Source organism: Symphalangus syndactylus, chromosome 10, assembly GCF_028878055.3.
Source record: "Symphalangus syndactylus isolate Jambi chromosome 10, NHGRI_mSymSyn1-v2.1_pri, whole genome shotgun sequence".
NCBI classification, from domain to species: domain Eukaryota; kingdom Metazoa; phylum Chordata; class Mammalia; order Primates; family Hylobatidae; genus Symphalangus; species Symphalangus syndactylus.
In genome coordinates this window covers 104,752,848-104,761,135 of record NC_072432.2, presented here as the reverse complement: position 1 = coordinate 104,761,135, position 8,288 = coordinate 104,752,848, and the positions used below count along the sequence as shown (strand labels likewise).

General features: G+C 49.0%; 1 protein-coding gene across 2 annotated transcripts in view; it reads right to left on the bottom strand.

Moving 5' to 3' along the window:
- The window catches only part of RAB6B (RAB6B, member RAS oncogene family), a 71,867-nt gene that overhangs the window by 31,562 nt on the left and 32,017 nt on the right, over positions 1-8,288 (bottom strand). The gene's annotated exons all lie outside the window — the stretch shown is intronic.

Here is an 8,288-nt window from a genome sequence, read left to right as displayed (position 1 = left end):
AAGATGAGAACCCACAGGCCATGATGGCAGAATGGAAAAAGCAATAGTCCAGGGGCCTGATGGTAGCACCACTTAGTGTGCCAACCACATGACTTCTTGCACCTACAAAATTAAAACTCTCCTTCATTTATGCCACTGTTCATCAGCTTTCTGTACTAGAAGGAGACTACATTTCTAATTTGCATGTGCTGACAAAGAAGTGGACAGGAGGACATAGGAGAGGAGGGAGAGAAAGGAAGGATGTTAGAGCCTGGGCAGTGTGGTTGGCACACTGAGTGGTGGTACATCAGGCCCCTGGACTATTGCTTATTCTGTTCTGCTGTCGTGGCCCATAGATTCTCATCTTTGTGCGGACTGTCTGTTGCTGCTCCAGACATCACATCCACATTCAAGGCAGAAAAAGCAAGCAAGAGCTTCCCTGGAATCCTTCCCCCACAGCAGACTGCTGCTTGTGTCTTATTGGCCAGAATTGAGTCACACCATTACCCTTAGCCTCTAGAGAGGCTGGGAAAGCCAAATTTAGCTTTTACAGTCTCTAATCAAGCGAGGGAGTAGGAGGTTGCCAATGGGTACTGGGTGAGCCCACCAGTAGCTCCTGATATATTTAATAAGTGGAATGGACTCAGGATGCAGTTCTCTGCTCCAGGCTTTAGTAATCTTTCCTAATTCATTTTGTAGGTTACCATAAGTAAGTGCTTAGATACCCTCAAAAGTCCAACACCTGGAGCATCTTTTGCCGGGTCAATGTTCAGAGGGAACACCTGGATGACTTGCGGTACCCCAGTGGGTCTCTGAGGCAGGGTCATCTTGCCAGAGTGACTGGCATTCAGATTTCATGACATAAGAGTGTCACCTCATATTGTGACCCCAGAACATAATGTCTGCAAAAATGAAACTCTATTAATATAAAAAATATCCTCATGTTGCTAGGGTTAACCGAGGACTGCAGTCCAGTGCTCTGCCCGAAGTCTATGGGGTTGAGCATCATTTGGCAGAGCTGCAAAGCACAGCACGAGTGCACATGCAGGGATGGTCGGGACACTGTGGAAAGTTATCATTTGTTTCACATTATCATTATCATCTTGGTTTGTTGCAGGGTTTCTGTATAGTAATGCACATTTGTATCAACAGTGGTTTTGGCCCATAATTTTCCATCACTTCGACTTTAATACCTATATGAGCCATAGTTCAAATACAAATTAATTACACTCCTACTTCCAAAGTTTAAGGCCACTGGTTTAGGTGATAGAGGGGCTAAATTCCATCTGAATAATTTCCAGGTTAAAAAAAAGAGTAATACTAAGAAACCGAAAAGCTTGGCCAGGGTCTCCCAGCGAAGTGGGACTTGAACCTGGGGCTTAAACCTAGGCCTCTTTTCGAAGGGAAAAAAAAAAAAAAAAGGACTGAGGCATAGGGGACATGCTGAATCCTTCTCCTTGGCGTGTGCCCTCACTCTGACCACCTCTACCAGGGCAGAAGATCCTGTTCCATCTCCCCCAGGTGCTGGGAACACATGGCATTTTAGATTCTGTGGGTAAAAGATCCCTTCTTCTGGCACTCTGCCTCCGTTCTACATTCCATTAGAGAAAACGCACCCATTTTTAGGGCTTTAGGAATCTAGATTTGCCCGTCTCTCACAGGCTGGCCTGATAGAACAGCCATTTGCAAGCATTTTGGCTGTTTGATCATTACCTCCCACTGGACTCTTCCTTTTCCTTTGTATTGATGGCACCGATATTCTTCCAGCATTTCTAGACAGAAACCTGGGGCGCATTCAGGCCTCTTCCTCTTCTGTATGTAACCCCCAGACACACTGTTTGCTGGCCCCTTCCACTACCTGTGCTATCTGTCCTAGGCCCCTTGCTCACCTCCCACACAGCCCTGCATGGTTCCTCCCTTGCCCCTGCCCTCCCTGCCCTTCCACACACAGCTGTATCTGAGTCTGTGTGCCCCGCCTCAGCTGCCACCCCTGGTCCCGGCCCAGCCCCTCCAGGCCTGCCTCCCACAAACTCCGTATCTTTGATCCCGTCAGTGTCCGGGTCAGGAGCCCTCCATGGCGCACTCTTCCTACCCAGGGATCCCAACCCGCCCTCGGGCCTTCCACAGTCCCAGTCACTGGGGCCAACTCACCCACCAGGCACGAGGGGCACAGAGCCTAGTGCCCATAAGACATGTAAGGGCCAAGGAAAATGTTTCCATTTTAATTTCTCTTAAGATCAGGAGAAGAAATGACTATAATTATAATGAACCCAGCCTGAATTACATTCATCTCTATACCAATGTAGCTGTAAAAATATAATTCTTAACATTTTTTTTAAAGGAAGAGACCTGTATTCGTTTCCTAGGCCTGCCATAACAAAGTACCGCAGACTGGATGGCTTCGACTACAGTCATTTCCTCACAGCTCTGGAGGCTGGAGGCTGGAGTCCGAGACTGAGGTGTAGGCACAATTGGCTTCTTCCGAGGCCCTCCCTGGCTTACAGATGGCTGTCCCTTCCTGTGTCCTCACATTGTCTTTCTCTGTGAATGTCAATGTCCTCATCTCCTCTTCTTATAAGGACACCAGTCATATTGAACTAGGACCACCCTAATAATCTCATTTTACTTCTATAGAGACCCTATCTTCATCTACAGTCCCATTCTGCGATACTTGGGGCCAGGACTTCGACACAGGAATTTTGAGGAGACACAATTCAGCCTATGTTAGGGCCCATGAAGCGAAATGCCTGAGGCCCATGAAAGCCAAAATGCAGCCCTGCCAACAGCCCACTCACTCACAGGCCCCACTACTGCCCTCCACTCCGACACGCAGAGCTTTTCAGCATCTTAGTACTTACTGCATTTTTTTAACCTGGAAATTAATCAGATGGAATTTAACCCCTGTATCATCTAGATCAGTGGCCTACTTTAGAGGTAGGAATGTGGCAAATATGTATGCATGTATTTATTAATTGATTGACTGATTGAAATAGGGTCTTGCTCTGTCACCCAGGCTGGAGTGCAGTGGCATGATCATGGCTCACTGCAGCCTTGACCTCACAGGCTCAAGCAATCCCCGCATCTCAGCCTCCTGAGGAGCTGGGACCACAGGCTCATGCCACTATATACAACTAATTTTTAAAAAATTTATAAAAACAGGATTTCGTTATCTTGACCAGACTGGTCTTGAATTCCTGGCCTCAAGCAATCCTCTGGCCTTGGCCTCCCAAAGTGCTGGGATTACAGGTGTGAACCCCCACCCTCGGCTGTAAATTTATATTTAAACCGTAGCTCACGTAGGTCTTAAAGTCTAGGTGATGGAAAATTACACCAAGAAAAAAGTGCTCAGTAACCTCAGAATCTTGCCCGAAGTCTTACAGGTGTCTCTTTTCATGCCCCTTTTCTATTCCTGGGTTGGGGGTGGGTGTCAGGGTCCAGTGTCCATGACTGTGTGGGTGTGTCCACAGGGAACCTCCTGGCTTGAACCCCGCTCAGGTCTGTTTTCATCACTGGGCCCTACCTCACCCACACCAGCAAAGACAGTGCGGGGCCTTTTTAGGCTCGAGTCTCTGTTTGTTAAGGTCATGCTGCCAAGGCTGGCAACCCCCTGGGCCACCTGAGAATGTGCTGACCTGGAAAGAGATGGCAGAGCACCAAATACCATGTTGAATAAAGCACAGCCTTCCATGCACCGTGACCTCTCCTGTTTGCCCCCTCCCTAAACCCCCTCCCTAAGTGCTGCGTGTGGAGCTCCGCTCCTCTCAGAAGGGCACGATCACTGGGGAGGGGCAGGTTCTGGTTTACGGGCTGAGCAGCCAGATGAGTGGCCTGCAGACACAATGGCCAGGCCCCAGGAAACACTCATATTTATTTCATTACATCAACTTACAAAATGTTACACAAAGAAATGATCTGGAGACACCTTGTGAGAATAAAAAGACATGCTGCCAAGAAAGGATCCCGGGGGAAATGGCCTCACCAGGTCGAGATGCTGGGCAGGAGGCACGTGAAGGGCCGGAGGGGCTGGGAGCCTGCAGGGGTTATGCTGGGGGGTGCGGTGGTGCCCAAGCTGAGGAACAGGCCAGAAGGTCCAGTCCCCACTAGGATCAGACTGGGAGGTGCTAGGATTTTGGAGTGAGTTGAAATTTGAAGATACGATTAATTAAGGATCTTGAGATGAAAAATCATCCAGAATTTAGGGTGGGTCCTTAAATCCAATGACTGTCCTCATAAGAAGAGGTGAGGACACAGAGAGACAGGAGGCCTGCTGAAGACAGAGGTGGAAAGTGGAGTGATGCAGCCACTAGCCAAGCAAGACCCGGGGGCACTGAAAGCTGGGGGAAGGATTCTCTCCCAGCGCCTTCAGAGAACAAGGCCCTCCGTGCCTTGATTTTGGACTTCAACCTCCAGAACAGGAAGAAAATAAACTTCTGTTGTTTTAAGGCACTCTGCGGCAATTTGTTAAGGCAGCCCCAGGAGGAGAGAGAGGAAAGCCTCAGGGCGGAGGAGCAGGAATGCAGTGAGGATCACCAGTGAGGCCAGAGCATCTCAGGTGACCCCTTGGCCTGGGAGGGCGAGGAGGAAGCCACTCTGTTCCCAGGCTCTGTGGGACCCAGGAAAGGATCCAGCAGAGGCAGAGCTTCACAGGCCTCCAGAAATGCTCCTCCACTCTGTGAGTGTGTCCTCCTGAGAGCAGCTGGGTGAGCTCTGGCAGGCCAGGGACCTGCTCCCAGGGACAGCCCATTAGGTCAGTGGTTTCCTAATTTGTGCCATGGTGTGAGGCCCAGGGATGAGCCAGTGGGCTCTAAGTGCATCACAATCACTGCTGAGGCTTTAAGCATGCTAATACCCGAGCCAGCCCGTGAATCTCCCAAAAGGTGATGCTAACAGACAGCCAGGAGTGATAGAGGGCCCCTGAGAGACCCCAGAAGAGTGCTGCTACCAAATCCTCCCCCTCCATCCCCAGCAGCCACCTGCAGAAGCTGAGCCCTTCCACGCTGGCGTGAGTGCAGGTTTCACCAAGGTGGCTCACAGACCAGGCCTGCAGGTATGTTTCATTTGGCCTGCAGAAGGGGAAGGGGGCTGGCCCCAAAGACAGCCAAGTCTCATGACAATGCACATACTGGAAGGTTTTTTTCTATCATAAATTTTGAAAGTAGTTACTTAGTTGGGGTTTTATATGAGAGAACCACTGCAGACATGAATCTCATCTGGCCGTGACTCTTGTTTTTTTACTTCTTCAAGTGAGTGGATTTAGATGAGGTGATGGGCAGGGTGTTGAGAGGCCAGAGAGTACATGTGTCGTGAGAACATGTGTGTGTGTGTGTCTCTGTGTGTGTGTGTGTGTGTGTGTGTGTTTGGGGGTGAGGAGGTAAGTATGAGGCAAGAGGAGGTACAAGACCTGCTCCCCTGAGGCATCTCACGGGGCCTCCCAGGTGGACAAAAAGTCTTGAGAGGTCTGTAGAACCCAGCTCTGCACACCCAGATCCTCATGCCAGCCCCTCAGGGTCTCCTGCATGTTCAGCTTTAGACCGAGAAAGAACTCACCAGCTGTCACTGAGGATAGGGTTAAACACCCCCCTCCCTGTCCTTCATGCCCTGGCTGATTCTGTGGCCAGATTCTGTGGCCAGGCAACTTTCTTCTGCCTCTCCAAACATAGAGTAGGCATTTGACAAACATCTTTTGTCAGAATGAGTGAACGAGAGGGGAGTAGTGGGGCCAGAGACAGAAAGTGTGGGAGGGAAAGAGGGAAGGAGGGGTAGATTCAGTTCCTAGGAACTGTCTGGGCACCTCAGCCAATCAAGGCAGGGCAGCTCTGCCAGGTTGTACTGCTGGAAGGATGTCTGAAGGGGTGGTGGGGAGTGATTGCTGTGCAGGGGCACAACTTGGAGTGAGGTAAGCTGAACCCCCAAAGACCCTGGGGATCTTGTCTACTTCTCAAATGCCTCTGCCACCATGTTAGGAAAAACAAACAAAATAACATTTCCCCTTCTCCATCTCCAGAGAATTCATTAAAATGAGCCTCTGTATACACAGAATTGGAGCCCTGGTCTCCCAGCCTAATTACCATTTTTAAGAGCACTGGGAAAGGAATTCCACCTGCTGCAATATTGAAAAAAAAAAAAAAAAAAAAACAGAAAGCCTGTCCTCTCTGAGGTTTCTGTCCTCTTGTTACCACATTGGGTCCTTGAGGCCTCTTGATCTGTGGGTTTAAAACCCGAGGCCAACCCTCCATGCTGTTTTTTTTTTTTTTTTTTTTTTGTGCCAGCAGGCACTGGTGATACCAATATGGTCAGGCCCTGTGCTAGACTCATGAATGCAGTAGTGGGTCCCAGAGGGTCCTGGCCTCAGGCCAAGCACAGAGCCCAGCTCAGAGCCAGAAGCACACAGGAGCTACTGCACAGCTGAGAGGCTAAACCAGCCCTGAGGATGATGCTATAGGAGAGATGGTCATGGAGGGGACGGAGGATGAAAGGGCCTTGCTGCTCAGACCAAATATGTGCTCTGGGCCTTGATGCATCCAGAGAATTCTCGCAGCAGAGAAGAGAGGAAAGGGCATTCCGGCAGAGGCAATGACATGAGTCAAAGTGTGGAGGCGTAACAGTGTCACTCCAAGGGCAGCAGAAGCAGGGAAGTCGGCTGGACCACAGGATGGGGGACAAGCAGTAGGCAATGGGAGATGACACTGAACATGGAGGTAGGGCGAGATTTTGAGGAACTTGAATGACATGGGGAGGAGATGAGGCTTTGATCCATACTAATGGGACCCACTGCACAGGCCTGGGGGCCCCCTTTGTCACCCACCACTGCCAAGAACACCAACCAACCAAGAGTCTCACTGTTTTCAATGGGACACTAACAAGAAGCATGATACGTAACTTAATAGTAAAAAATCAAAATAATATATGAGATCATTCATACACACACATGCATGCACAAAAATAAATGAATACCAAGTCAGACTTCAGAACTAAGTCTGTTGCAGCTGTCATCTTGAATTCAAACCGATCCAGTAGAACTCCCCTCATTAGGAGGACAGGCTTGGTGCTACAAAGCCCTGGCCCAGAGAGGATACAACAAAGACAAAGTGTGACCAAGGTGAACATCCCACAGTCCACGCCTGAGGATGTGCACATCAGCCAGGGCCCCTCTCCCAGAGCCTCTGTCAATTCCTGTGGTCAGTTTCACCAAGTCCACTGGCTAGCCAGTATTTCAGACCATAGCAGAGTAGAAGCAGAGGTAAAGTAAAAATTGAGACCACAGCAAAGAGTAAAAATTAGAGACAGGCAGACAGAGGGGCTGTATTTAAGGCAAGGAGGATAACTGGTCCAGAGGGAGACAGACAGACTAAAAAGTAGACACAGAACTGCAATCTGCAGTAAGCTGTGCTCCACATACTCTGTAAATCCAGAAAGGTGGAGGGACATCTTAGAACAGCAGTCCCCACTGCGTTCTATAAATGTTTGTCCTTTGAAAACTCAATGACCAAGGGATTCCATGATCAAATACATCTGAGAGATCCTACACACTATATCCCTCTTTCAGTAAATCAAAACTATACACTGATATAGTCAGGCTCAGAGAAGCCCTACAGCACAGCAGTAGATTTACTTTTGTTCACCCAGTGTTCCTTAAATCTGTACTGTACAAGCTCTGAACCCACTAAACCCTCCCCAACTTTTTTTCAAGTAACACCTACCAACACCTCTTAGAATTAGTATCTCACAGAATCCACTGGTGTAGAAAAATGCATTATCATTTGTCCTTAAGGAAGAAAACGGCACCTTTTTTCTTTAAAAGAGTTGAAATGATTAAGTTTGGTGCCTTTTGCAAAAAGCTATAATTGCATGGAAAATTCATTTTACTTGCACAAACCTTCCTACTCACCAGTGGTGCCAGGAAAGTGACATGTTATTACCCGCCAAGAGCTTGGCCTTCAGGGCACCTGGAACCACCTCTGGGCCTCTGGTTGACCCCAGACTACCCCTCCAGGGCCAGGAGCTGCAGAGGTCACTTCATCCAGCCTCTTGCCCATGTAGGGCAGGGCAAGCTCATCACACCAGCCTCTCCAGGGAAGGAAGTACCTCAGCAAACGTGTGTGTGGGGGGGGTGGGGGGGGGGCAGAGAGAAGGTCCCAGCAAACACAACCATTACAACCATGCATGAGGCACAAGTTTGCCTAACACTCTCATTTTTCATCTTGTTCCTCTTCCACATGATGACTCCCCTGAATAACCAAACACTATTATGGTTTAGATCTGCCTGTGAGGAACAAGAGAACACAGACTCTCTCTATTTTTAGAATTTT